Genomic DNA, 15627 nt, shown 5'->3' on the forward strand with positions numbered 1-15627 from the left:
AAATAAACTTTTATATTATGGTAAAAAATCAAAGTAATAATGATCAATTAACAGAAGAATTATATTTGATAAAAAAATCATCCTTCTGAAATCTAGCTTGCTCAGATCAGATCTGGAGAATTGTGGATTTAGGTGGGTTTAGTATCTGTCCTCACATTTCAGGAAGTAAGCTGTTATGCTGAAGAGTGACTAGAAGAGGTTAAAGATATAGCAAAGATTTGATTTATAAGAAATAGTTAAAGGAGCTAAGGATACAGATCTAGATGCATAAAATTTAGGAGGACATAATATTTCTAGGCACAATTCTGAAAGACTGTCTTCCCAAACATGGATTGGTTTTATTCTTCTTGACTCTAGAGTACTAGAAACAATGAGTGGAAATTGTGGAGAGACATAATTAAATTTCACATAAGGAAAAGAAAAAACTCCTAACAGAGCTTTCCAAAAATAGAATGGGTTGACTGGGTCTTTAAGTAAAGATTATATGACCATTTTGTCTGATATGTTGCAGAGAAAAGTATTGTAAAGATATGGGTTGGACAAGATTAAGATTTGGGGTCCCTTCCAAGTTGGTGATTCCATGAATATTAGATATTTATATTTAAGTAATTTTAATGGAATTAAACCCTTGAAATATATTTAAATGTTCAAGAATGATTTTTTCTAACTATGTTAAATATCTTGATACCTAGGGACTCAATTGCTTAAAACCTGTGAAAACTGAACTTTGCATCCAAGTTAACTAGCAAATTGTATATACTTAAAGTAAGGTGTGATTTTATGCACAATTTGGTCCTATACAACAGAGTGTAAAAAAATATATTTGACTACTGAACATATGAACTCTCACTTTTGAAACTGAAGAAAATCTAAAGTCTAACTGAAAATGTGTCAACTAATTTAATTTTAAATTCAGTGAATCAGCAACTACAGTTTTTGATACAAACTCAGCTTATTCAGTGACAAAAAAATGCAATGTGTGGAGGATGTGATTTCCATTCAAAATCTTTGTATATTACTTAGAGTTCCAAAAGGTATTTTAAACAAAAATGATAATATGAATCAAAAATTTAATCATAGATTAAGTTTAATTTAGGAGAAAAGTAAAAAAGATTGAATAATGTGACTTAAAAGTATACACAACAAAATTTATTTTGACCAGATAGGATTGTTTGTTAACTAATATATAGAAATCACTCATCTACTCGACAGTGCCCCCCCCAGTCTCTGTCTCTCTGTCTCTGTCTCTCTGTCTCTGTCTCTCTGTCTCTCATACAATTTCAAAATATCAGAACTCTCTAGCAAATTTTTAAAAGAAATTTTTGACAAAGAGCCTGATTTCTAAATAACAGTTAAAATTCACACTTAATAATTTCCTTTCTCCTCAGAATGACCAGCTGATACATTTGTTGAAATCCTGTTGTTTCTGTGTTAAAAAAAATACTCAAGGTCACTTACTTAGGAGAGGAAATGTAAAATATAGCAGGTTGGCCCAGGTGCAAATTCATCTGGTTGAGTTCAAGCTCAATTTGGGGCAGCACAGTTTTGGGAGAGCCCAGACCATTCTTCCACAGATTCTAGAGACAAGATTATATAACTTGCTCCATGATTCCATCAGAAGGTGAATGTGGAAGAGAGAGAATGTGGGTTAACATATGCTCTAGATCAATAGCTAATTGAGTAATTCTTCAACATTTCAGAACAAATGTCTATTAACTCTGAGTTAATATGTGTCTATGTATCTAGGAACTTCCCAAAATTTCATATGAAGTCAATTGCATCACAGTGGGAAATAATAAGACATGATTCATGGAATGTCTCTTGTTACACGAATTTAGTAATGGTTCTGTCATGCCTAATTCTTTGTGTGACCCCATTTCCTTCTCTACCTCATTTTATAGATGAGGAACTGAGAGAACAAAGTCCATTGAATTTCCCAGGATCATATAGCTAATAAGTGCTTGCAGTTAGATTTGAACTCAGAAAGACCAATTTTCCTAACTCCAGTCCTAGAACTCTATCTCCTGTGCCACCTAGATGCACTAACTTGTTACACTACAGAGAAGTCAAGCCTAAAATCACCCAAAAGATGCTTATGATGGTTGTGTAGAAAAAGCACATGAATAAATGTCATCATTGAGGAATTTATGAAAGAGGGTAGGAAAGAAAGATGGACTAGTCATAAGGCAAGTATTAGAGATGATTAATGGTCAGTTAGGAATTCTCATGAAGTTAAGAGAAAGTGAGGAAGGCTTGTGAGACTTGATGGATGTACCTCTTACAGCAAAGTTTTTGAGAGAACAGTGACAAGAATTGGAGGATTGTTATTTGCAATAGTGAAGGAAATTTCCAAAGAAATAGGATCACAGGCCCATTTGAGTTTTCAGATATGGGTATTGGGTAGTTCTTAATTGGAGACTATAAGTAGTAGTCTTCAAATAGAACATAGACAAGAACTGCCTACCCTAATGCAGGCCCTTATCAGTTCATATTCGAATTATTGTTATTGCCTAGTGGTTGATCTACCTGCTACATATCTCTATAAACATGTCTTTCCTCTATTCAGTGCTAAAGTGATTTTTCACAAAACCTGCATGCAACAATGCCCCACACCCTTCTGCAATTCTCAATAAATTGTAATGGCTCTTTGTTACCTCCAGGATTAAATCTTCTGGTTTTTAGAATCCTTCCATTGGTTATTGACCTTTCACTTATAATTTGGTGTGCACTCCATTCCAGTGCCACTGCCTCCTTGCTTCTTTAATAAGGAACTATATTTTTTTTCCATTAGGCATTTTCACTGACTAGCTAGAATGCTCTCCTTCCTCATCCCTGTCTCAATGCTTCCTTCAAGTTCCAGTTAAATTTCTATGTCTACAGAAAGCCTTTCCGAATTCCTTTTAATTTTAGTGATTTCCCTCTGTGGTTAGCACAATACCTGGCACATAAGGGATAATATGTAAATGCTAGTTATTATAATAATCATAGTTATTATTAATTAGTTGTTTGCATGGAGTTCCCCATTATATTGTGGACTTCTTAAGGACAAGAAGGTCCTTTGCATTTCCTTGACTCCGTAACACGTTACAAATAGTTGGCATATAATAAAGGTTTATTGACTGACTTACTGACTGACTTGGTGAGAAAGTGTGGATGAATTACAATTTGTATTGTGGAATGGAATGACCCCATTTATAGCATCAATGGTTCACTGAAAACGTAGTACAAGGTGTCCTTCATCCTATTGCTTTCTGATCAGAGAGATTTTTCTCTTTGATTATGGTATGGATATTTCTCTTTGGTCACCCTGACATATTATATATGGTGACATAATATGAATAGGATTTTTGAATTTGCTTTTCCCCTTTTTTTCTTTAAACTATATTCTAAAAACAATTTGCAAATAATGCGAGCCCACTATATATATCAAAGTTTTTAGCCATATGTGTTTATATTTCCACACACACATATGTATATTACTTTAAATATATGTCTATATACATACACATATACATGCACACATAAAATTTTATGAGGCATGAGGGACATAGAATGTATTTTATTTCTAAACTACTATTATTTGATTTTTACAATAAACATTTATTCTACATAAAAGACACAAATATATTTTGAGTGAAAAACACAACTTTTCACTGAGTGATTCTTTCCAACATCTTTTAAAAAATGCCCTAAAATAAGACTCCTTCAACCATCTCCAGATATTTGCTTTAAATTTTATTTTATTTGCATTAGTTTGTTTTTCTGTGTACAAGTACACAAACTTCATCATTACATTCATCTTCTAAATCACAGGTCTAAATATTTCACAAGGATAGCAACATAGGTCCTATGGATATTATATCCTTAAGGTTGGCAGTGACATTTGAGGGGCAAAGTGCACTCATCTGTCTCTTAAGTTAAACTAATTAAAATATATTTTATTTATTTGTTTTTCTAACTATATGCAATGGCAATTTTTAATAATCAATTTTTGCAAGGTTTTGAGCTTTACAATATTTTCCTTCTCTCCTTTCCCTCCCTCCTTCCCAACAGAAAGCAAACTGATATAGGCTTTACATTTATAACTATGCTAATCATAGATTGATATAGATCATGTTGTAAGAGAAGAATCAGAAACAATTGGAAGGAAAAAAAGGAAAGAAAAAATGATATAAAATAATAATGCAACATAAGTTAAAATATTTTAAAGAGAAGCATAACTTCAGAGTGAATTGTCTTTTGAAGAATTGAGGGTATATGTACATACATGTATCTATATTTCTATGTATACACATGCACACATGTATTGTGCACATGTGTATTTCTGGCAAAACCTAGAGTGAGTAAATTTAAAAATTTTGCATATTTTAAAATAGAAATGCTTGGAGTTCACTCATAAAAATAATATTAGCTCAGAATTCATTCTGCAATACTTATTATTCATAGGGGAAACCAAATAAAATAAAATGTACATAATTATAGTTTTGGCATAAATTATGTTTTTCAGAATTATATACCATTTACATATTGTATGTGCTTCTAAGATACATGTATGACTTGCATCTTAATAAACATGTCAATGAAACAGCAGGAAAAATGAGTCAATTACTTTTTGGATTGCTGTGCTACCACAAACAGCATAGTTATTGCCAAAACAATTCAGAGCAAATAATTTACTATGCAAAACAAATGAGACTTTCTAAAGAAAAAGAAAGATGTCATAGTGGACAGAGCCTGGGTCTTGGAGTAAGGAGGACCTGAGTGCAAATTCAACCTTAGACCATTAATAATTGCTAACTGTATGACCTTGGGCAAGTCACTTAATCCCATTGCCTTGTAAAAAAGCCCCCCAAAATAGAAAAGAAATAGTTTCATTTTTGTCAGTCAACATTCCCAAAGCATGCATTTTAGAGTAAATATAACCTAATTAAAGAATATAGTAGACTTGAAACAGTAATAGAATCAAATTGTGTCACGATGCTCCATGTCACTTCTTGACTCTTTTCAAACATAAGTCTGCAATGCTAATAAATTGGGTCAATTACTAATTTCATGCCATCTCAATATATGGCTAGGGAATATCTGTAATGTGATTACACAGACTTCTGGAAATATTATCTGGTTAGAAAAAAAGATTTATACCATTATGTCAATTAGTCACTTAGTTAATCTTACATATTTGTGGAATAAAAGAAATAATAATGAAAAGGGTTCCACCTCTTTTTTCCCCAATCCATATTTAATCACATAATAATACACATAATGTAGTATTAAAGCATTAACACCTGATATTAAATGTTTGTGAAATGGTAATGTTATTACTCTAAATAAATCTGTAAAGGGGTAACCCTATTGGCTGAGGAAAATAGCCATGCCCTGAGATGATTTTTAAATAAACATTGTTTGAGATAAGGGCAATTCTAGGAGGTAGAAGGACCGCAAAGCACTAGTAGTGGCAGCACTGAAGGAAGAACTCAGTCCATGAGAGTGAGTCACATGAAGAAGGCTATGGGAGAAAAAAAGAGATTTTTCTCTCTGGCTCTGTCTCTCTCTCTCTCCCTTTCTGTGTCTGTCTCTGTCTGTCTCTGTCTCTTGTCTCTCTGTCTCTGTATCTCTCTGTCTCTCTCTGTCTCTCTCTTCCCCCTCCTCTCATTCCCTCCCCCCTTCTCTCTCTCATGCTTTCTCTTTTTTGCTTTCTCTCTTTTTCTCTTTCTGCTTCCCTCCTTCTTTTCTTCCCTCTCCACCCCCTTTCTGTCTCTCTGTCTCTCTGTCTCTGTCTCTGTCTCTCTCTCTCTCTCTCTCTCTCTCTCTCTCTTTCTCTCCTCTTTCTCTCTCTCTTCCTTTTTAAGAACAAATGCAAAGAAAAGAAAACAAGACTTTGATTTCCTATCTATCTTCTGCCCAGGAAGTGGCAGAACTTAGAATCCAAACCAGTGCAAAAACTGAAAATCTTGGGTTAAAGTTTAAGGACCTCTTTGTCATGTTGCTACTGTGAAGCTATATCCATTACTCCTACTTCTAATGACCTGAACAGGTTAAGAGGAGAAAGCATCTCAATTCAGCAGAGGGGTCATTCATAGAAGAGGTCTGGCACTTGGCTTTGTTCTTTCTAAGAGATCAGAGCAATGTCATAGTCAAAATTTGAAATAGATCCACTAGTGCTGCTCTGTGAAGAACAAGCCTAGGGAGTCTAGCAGAGTAACCTAGCAGAAACACCATGATAGATGGAGCAAGCCCATTGTAGTAGTGAAGCAACCTGCCTCACAGAAATGCCATGACCAATGGGGAGCAATGTGAAGACATTATAGGAAGTCATGGAATCACAAAGCCCTACAAGTGCCAGACTTATGAACTGCCTCAGTCTTACACATTCCCTGTAGGAATATGTCTCACTATGTAGGTTTTTGCCAACAGTTCATACAGATATCGTGTGTATTTGTGGGATGGTACAACCTGAGGTTATGAATGGGAAATGTTTTATAGTTACTATTCTTATTATTCCATCTAGAATCTGAACAAACAGCCTTACTTCTAGGGATTTGACTCATGACTGTGAGAATAAGTTGTAGGTATATCACAGAGAGAATGACATTGTTTTTCTTTTGGGGTAGAGGGAAGCATTATATTCAGTATTTGTCTGAAATTTCTATCAGGATTTATAAGTTGAATCTCTGTTTCTTCAATCAGTTTATTTGTTGATTATTTAGCTTTGGCAAATAGGAGTCACTTTTCATACAGATATATTTAAAATCTACATGAATAGGGCATACCACCTAAATTCATAGCATAAATAATGTATTCATTTTTGAAAATTAACCAGAGCTTCTGCTTTCTTGAAAAGCTAGTTATTTTTTAAGTTGCCAAATTAGGATTGCTTACCTAATCTTACTGACTCATATAAAATGATCATGTCCTGGTTCCCATTTTTACATCTTATCATTGCTGATTTCTAGGCTATTGCTTGTATAAATAGGCATCCCCTGGGAATATTTTAAATTAAAGTTCCCAAATATGCATTTCATTTAGTTGGTATTATTTTTTTCATGTCAAACAAACTAAATTAAAACTCTCCATATTAATATTTAGCAGTTTTTACTGAGCCATATATAGTAAAACAGAAATAAAATCCATACATTATTAACGTGTTTTCTAGGCTAATAGAATATGTTATATGCATATGCTTTTATTATTGAAAATAATCATTTCGCATTTAAATAAATATACTTATGAACTATAATTCATTTGTATAATGTATAATTACAGTTATGCCAGGAAAATTTTATAAAACCTTTTCAATGAAGAATTATTATTCAGTGAAGTACATAACCATTCTCATATCTCCCTATCTTTAGCTGATCCACCCATTCCCTAATATATATATATCATTTATATATTTTTCTTTCTTTTATTAATAAACTAAAGAAGGTGATGTTCAATTAATATATTTACTTCCTTTCTTTTCATTCTCTCTTAACTCTGGAGCTAACTGCTCATCTTTCTTGACTTCTCTTTGACTTTGTCAAAGTCTTTGACCAAGTCAATTATCCTCTTTTCTCTAAATTTTCTTGACACTTGTCTCTTCTGTTTCTCCTCCCACCTATCAGACCATTCCTTTTCAGTTTCCTCTGCTGGATCTTCATCCAAATCATACTGTCAGCTTTGATTATCTTCCATGGCTCTGACTTAGGCCCTATTGTAAGAAGCCTTTAGCTTAATTTTTGATTATTCTATATTTAGCTCTAATTTCTGTGTATTTACTTATATAATATGTATTATATATTTACCATAATCTAAGCATATTCATATATTACATATGTATGCAGTTTGTATTTTTTAAAATTCCTTCATATCTTAGCACTGTATCTGGCATATAATAAATACTTGCTGATGACTTGAATATGAAAATAGGGCTGTGAGTTAATCAATGAACATTTTTGATATTATGTTAATTTCAAGGGATAAAATGAAAGACAAAAGATAGTCCCTAATTTCAAGGAGATGACTGTCTATTTGCAGGCACAACATAGAGATAATTGTATAAAACAAGATATAAAGATTATGAATTGGAAACAAATCAACAGAGGTAAGGTATTAGAATTAAGAAGAACTGCAAACGGCTTCCTATAGAAGGTAGAATTTTTTCTGGGATTTGGAAGGTAGCCAGGAGGTAGAGGTGTGTAGAAAAAGCATTCCAGGCATGGAGAACAGTCAGTGAAAATATCCAGAATCAAGAGTAGTATCAAGAAAAGATAGAAACAAGAGAGTATCTGGGAGAATAGAATGATTGACAATATCAAAGACTGCAGAGAGGTCAAGAAAGACAAACATTTCATTGTCAGTTGAATGATAAGAAAATGACCTTATATTTGACAATTAAAAATCAATAGTAATTTTTGAAAAAAGCAGTTTCGGTGAATGATAAAGTTGGAAAACAAGTAATAGAGAAGTAAGGGGAGAGAGAAGAAAGGAAATGGGAGTATTTATTGTAGTTAGAGTAGTTAGAGTTAGTTAAAGAAAGTAGTTAGAGAAAACAGGAGGATGGCAGTCAGAAATGAAGGAATCAAGTGCAGACTTTGTGGATTTGGGAGAAATTAGAATGTCTGTAGGCAGTAAAGAAGTAGACAGGTAGAGAAAATGCTATGAAAAGAGTGGAAATGATAAAAAAGGCAATCTGCTTGAGAAGATGGAATGGAATGGGATCATTTATACAAGAAGAGTTTGCCTTGTCAAAAAGAAGGTTCATTATGTGAGAGATGATGAAGGATATAGTGATAGAAGGCATCTGTAAAATGTGAGATGAGTAAGAACTCTAAGTGAATGGCCCCAATTTTTTTTTCAGTAAAGTATGAGGGTTCTGAGCTGAGAGGGATGAAAAGGCTTGTAAAAGCCATTGTGACAAATATAATGAATATTTAATGAATGACCTTCCCTTTTAAGAATTTAGCCCTTACTTTACTCCAGTCTTAATGCTATAATCAGATTATAATTCCATGGATAAAGAAAGGCTATAATTTTGGAGGATTTTCAGTCAACAATTATTTATTAAATGAGAACCTCCATAGTAACCAAACTCCATCATACTTTTGTGTTATATTTTGAGATAACATTGGTCATTCTGTATGTCTTTATTTTCTCTATATTTTATTAGCAGAATTAAATTTAACTTATTTTAACAAGTGATACTAAAAAATAACCCTCAGACCCAGACTAACTGGATATGCCTGGAGAGTCACTTGATTTTACTGAACTTCACTTTCATTATCCATAAAAATCAAACAATACTAATAGTAGTTCTTATCAGGTAGGATTGTTGAGAAATTCATATGAAATAAAGTATGCAAAGTGCTCTGCAAACCTTAAAGAAATAAAGAATCATTCATTATTATTAAAATTCTATTTTTTATATGGATGTACAGATCAGAAAATTCTAGTAAGGAAGTTCCTTCCACCACTGCAGATTCCCAAATGGTAGACACTTTCAAAAACTGCATGGGGGGAAGAAGATTAAATAAAGTGACTAGGAAACCCACAGTCAATATGTGTTGAAGACCAGTTCTTTATCTACTCTACTTATTAAGAAATTGTGTTTTTGTGAGTCTACATAAATCATCAGGATTTCTGTTTATCAAAACCAAAACCCTACAAGAAGAAATAATCAGTTACCTCATTTAAATTAGCTCTAGACAATATAAAATACCTGGGAGTATACCTTCCAAAACAAACCCAGGAACTATATGAACAAAATTTTAAAAACTTTATACAAATAAAATCAGATTCAAATAATTGAAGAAATATTAATTGCTCATGGTAAGACATTGGAAATGATCATTCTACCAAAAATAATTCATAAATTTATTTAATGCCATCTAAATGAATACCTAAACCTTTTTCTGTTAAATTAGAAAAATAACAATAACAAAATTCATTCGAAAGAGCAAAATGACAAGAATATTTAAAAAACTAATAAAATACTAAAGGGAGTTTTAGCACAACTAGATCTTAAACTATGTAATGAAGCTTTGATTAACAAATTATACAGTAGTAGTTAAAAATAGAAAGATAAATCAGAAGAACAGAGTAGAACAGAATTTTACATATTACTTATCAGACTTTTGGATAAATGCATAATTTATAAATAATCAAGGGACAGAGAGCAGAGTGAAGTATAAAATGGATAATTTTGATTAATAAAATTTAAAAGGTGTTATACAAATAAAGCAAATGCTGCTAAGATCATAAGGAAAGTAGAATGTAGAGAAAAAATTTTATAGACAGATTCTCAGATAAAGGTCTAATTTCTCAAATATATAAAGAAATTTTTCAAATCAATAAGATTGCAAATCATTCTCCAATTGATAAATGGTCAAAGAGAAGAATAGGGAGTTTTTCAATGAAGAAATCAAAATAATATATGAAAAATACTCCAATTCATTATTGATTAGAGAAATACATATTTCACTCCTATTAAATTGACTAAAATCATTTAAGTGAAAAGTAACAGATATTAGAGGAGATTCCACTATTGGTGGAACCATGAACTGATCTAATCATTTTGTAGAGCAACCTGGAATTAGGTCCAAAAGATGTTATACTATCTATACTCTTAAATCCAGTAATACCACAACTAGGTTTATTTCTAAGGATGATTAGAGGAAAACAGAAAACAGCCTATATGTTCTAATGTTTATAGCTGCTCTTTCTGTAGTGTTGATGAACTGGAAATTGTGGTGATACCTGTCAATTGGAGAATGGTTGAAAAAGCTGTGGTATCAGATTATGATATTACTATGCTATAAGAAATGATGAGCTTGAGGATCTTACAAAAAATAGATAAACTTCCATTTTATTTTCTTTGATGTCTAAAGTTCCCTTGACCCCATATTGTTTTACTCATGTATCTCCACTAATGCTCAATAGTCAATAGGATTATTGTCTTAGACTTGGAAATCCAATACTTTCATTTGACAGCTGTGAAAACTAAACCTCAGAGAAGTTAATACAAATATCTTGAAGAGATATCATAGATGGTCTCAGTTATACTTTGAATGATCTGTACCTTTCCTTCTTCATAGGCTATGCTCTTCCATGCTTTAAGTCCTATTGTATCACTGATAGAACACTAGTGAAAAAAATAGCCTATATAAATGATAGATTTTTATTTTTTCTCATAAGAATAAGGCTGCAGTTCTTAAAAATCTTATCCAATTTCCCAAATGCTCATAATTCTCCTATTTATTTCAGAGTCTAAGTGATTGTCCTTCCACAATATCTGTCCAAGATATTTTTATTATTGAGTTAATTCAAATGAATATCCATTCAACCGCATATAAAAATCTGGGCCATAAGCATTCTTCATCCATTTGTTTTTTTTTTCCTTGAGTGAATAGACTGAAGTAATTTATTCTGAGTTACAAGCTATCTCATATAAGAAACTTCAATATTCTGAGGCTAATGCAAACAGTATGATTTCATCTGTAGATTAGAGTACCTGTAGGACCTACCTCTTTAAAGGAAATCTGTCTTTCATTTATACTAATGGACTCAACTATTTAGACCAGAAGGAACCATAAAGAATAAGTCCAACCCCTTCCTTTTACAAATAAGGAAACTGAGGTTCAGACACAGTAAATCATTTCTTTAAGTAAAGACAGCTAATAAGTGTCAAAAGTGGGTTTTCTGACTCTGAAGTCCAACACTATCCACTACACTACTATACTGTTTGTAATGCTAAAATGCTCTATGACACTGATAAACATCTCTGATAAACAAATACCTCTACATTATATGGTTCTCTGGACATTTATATTCAGTGGATCCCAGAATAAAGCTTTTCTCTTGTTGCACTTCTCAAGGAATCTCTTATTAAATATAATATACATGAATGTATGTGTAGATATACATAAAATACATGCATATACATACTAAATATGTGTATATTCACATATGAATGTGTATATTATTGTTGTAAAGAGAACCATGACATCAGTGATGTACTACCATGATATGCAAGTAAAATAGATTTAAGTAAGGAGGACTGTGTGCTTGCATACACACACACACACACACCTGGGATATATTTGCCCACTTAATTAAATACTTTTTTACAGTCAATAAAGAAGCACACGATTTTTTTATTCTTTATAGCTTTCATGCGATTGTATAATTAGAAAAATATTATGTTATAAAATATATGCTTTGGAATTAGAAAAATATTATGTTATAGAATATATGCTTTGCAAAAACCCATACATTCAACTTCTATCCCTGCATCAAAAGCATCTTTCATAAGTTTATTTTCTTTGGAAGATTTTTGTAGAAATGAGAAATTAGTTACATAGATCTGTACTTCATTTTTCCTATTCTTATATATTCCTTTTCATAAAGGATAAATTTTCTAGTTTCACTGGAATTCCTCTAGGAATTTAATAGCAATTAAGCTTCTAGTTATATATAATTTAGGAAACTATTATCTAGAGGCATTTTGTATCTGTTTCTATGGAAAACATTCCTTCAATTTTTGTTTACCCTTCATTCTTTTTTGTTTTGTTGACAAAGTAATGGGTATGCGACTTGCCCAAAGTCTCACAGCTAGGCAATTATTAGGTGTCTGAGGTCGGATTTGAACTCAGGTCCTCCTGACTTCAGGGCCAGTGCTCTACCTACTTCACCACCTAGCTACCCATTGCCCTTCATTCTTAAAGAGGAACACAACACTGGGAAGGGGTCACGACTTGCAAGTGAATTGGATTTAAGTGAGGCAGTCCTGTGCAAAGTCACCAGTCTCACTCTCTCTCCAGAGAGCTATCTAGATCCAAGATGTAGATCAGGATGACTAGAGATGTTTTTGGATGCAGTGAGAGACTATGGCCTTTTTCACATTTGTCTGAGACAGCCCCCATTCATTGATTAAGGTTAGATAAGAAATGAGACAAAGAATGAATTCTTTTGCCTGGTAAAAAAAAAAATCAATCTGAGAGGGGAAGACCCTCAGGGTTTCTTGGCCAAGACAGAAGCAATTATTATTTATACTCACTCTGAGTCATCAGAGCCCAAATAACCACCAAATGAGAACATTTAGCAGTGCTTTTGCATTGTGTAAGATACATAATAAATGTTTGTTGTAACAACTCATTTTTATTAAAGACACACCCTAAAGAACAATGGACAATCCATAAGACTCAATCAGGGGACACACCCAAATTTTCACTTATATTGTGATGCTTTGCCTTCTGCTCAAGCTCATGATCTATCCTGCTTCATGTGGCCTGTATGGAAGGTGAAGAGGAGGGAGAGAGTCACATCATGCCAGATAAAACTCATAGTTTTAGTACAGTAGTAAAATTTAATTGAAAAACTGTATAATGATATTTTTCTGAAATATAAAAAAATTCATATTTTAGAACTGCAAGAGAATTTAGGATTTAGAAATTATCTTTTCATCTTTAACAGAGGAAACATATATAAAAAATCAAGTAACTTTGCCTTTGTTGGAGTTATGGACAAAACAGAGTACTACCCACATTTTCATGCTTTTATTTAATCTACATTCCACATATTCTACATAGAAGAGACAGAGTTACTATTTCTATGATTTGCTTGTTTTGTAATATTTTTAGTATGCAATGGTCACTTCTACTTTATCTTGTAAAGTTTTGATGGAGAAATGATATCTTTCTATTAATTAGAGAAATTCACATTGTAACTTTATTAGTTTTTCAATACCAACTTTTGGTTTTTAATTTTTTAGTCTCTTCCATAATATTGAAAATTTTTTCATTGTTATTTGATTGGAGATTTTTTTAACATATTCAATTTATAAATTGTACCAACAATTTAATATTTGAATTTTATTATTTTTGTTGATGAAAATCTCTAAAGATATAAATATTCTCCACACAACTGTGCTAGCTACATTTCATGTTTTGTATGTTATCATATTATTGTCACTTCTTTGATGATATTTTTCTATTATTTCTGTAATTTATTCTTTGAGCCACAGTTTTTAGGATTAAGTTATTGTGGGGAGAAAAGGCAGAACCAAGATGGCAGTATAAAGGCAGGGATTCACCCAAACTCTCCCTCAAACTATTCCAAATACCTGTAAATAATCATTCTAAGTAAATTCTAGAGTGGCAGAAACCTCAAAAAGATAGAGTGAAACATCATTCTAGACCTAGACAATTTGGAAGATCAGTGGCCAAAGGTCTGTTGCACTGGGTGGGAATACAGTGCACCACCAGCCCTGTCAGCCCAGATAGAAATTCAGGAAGAGTAACTGAGCAGTGGGGTTTCCAGACCTCTCAGTTCACAGATTGCCAAGGTCAGCTATTCTCTAATCAATAATAATTTGGAGGATTTTTTCATATGATTATATATAACTTTAATTTCTTCATTTTTAAACTGCCTATTCATATCTTTTTTGATCATTTCTCAATTGGGGAATGACATGTAATTTAATTCTCTATATATTTAAGAAACGAGAACTTTATCAGAAGCCCTAGCTGTGAAAACTGCTCCCCAGCTTCCTGTTTTCCTTCTAATCTTGGCAGCACTGGTTTTTAAGTGCAAAAACTTTTAAAATTTAATATAGTAAAAAATAATCCATTTAGCAATGTATAATGTTCTCTTCTTCTTGACAGGTCATAAATTTCTCCCTGTTCCAATTATCTGACTGATAAAGTATATAGTCATTTACTGCTATTTCTTTTTTTTTGCCTATCCTAATCTTCTGGTCCATTACTCTATTTCTTAACCAGTAACAGGCAGTTTTAATGACTAACATGTTATAATATAGTTTTAGATCTGGTAGAGCTCAGTCATCTTTTTTTATTTATAGAAATGATTATTTTTGCATTTTTCATCAGTTCTCATAATATTTTTGACCTATTGTTGCTCCAGATTAATTTTGTTAATATTTTTTTCTAGCTCAGTAAAATAGTTATTTTGTAGTTTGGTATAGCACTAGATAAGTAATTCAATATGGGCAGAATTATCGTTTATATTCTATTAGCTTGACCTAATGATGAGAAATTGACATTTTTCAAATGTTTAGATCTGACTTAATTTGTGTGAAAAGTGTTTTGTAATTATGTTCTCACAATTTCTGGGTTTGTTTCAGAAAGTAGATTGAAAGTATTTTATGTTGTCTCAATTATTTTGAATGGAATTTCTCTTTCTATCTTTTGCAGTTGAGCTTTGTTATTTATATGAATATATAATATAAATGTTGATGATTTATGAAGGTTTATTTTATATACTTTGTTGAATTTGATAATTGTTTCAAGTAGTTTTTAGATGATTTTCTAGGGTTCTCTAAGTATGCCATCATATCATCTGTAAAGAATGAAAGTTTTGAATCCTCATTGCCAATTCTAATACCTTCAATATTTTTTCTTCTTATTGCTAAAGCTAATTTATCTAATACTATATTGAATAGTAATGGTAATAATAGACTTCTTTGTTTCAACCCTGATCTTATTGAAAATGTTACCGGTTTATCCCCATTGCATATAATATTTGTTGATAGTTTAAATAGGTACTGCTTATTACTTTAAGGACTCCATTTATTCCAATACTCTATATTGTTTTAATAGAAAGGGATGAAGTATTTTTCAAAGACTCTTTCAG

The sequence above is a fragment of the Macrotis lagotis genome, chromosome 6, assembly GCF_037893015.1.
Source record: "Macrotis lagotis isolate mMagLag1 chromosome 6, bilby.v1.9.chrom.fasta, whole genome shotgun sequence".
NCBI lineage: Eukaryota > Metazoa > Chordata > Mammalia > Peramelemorphia > Peramelidae > Macrotis > Macrotis lagotis.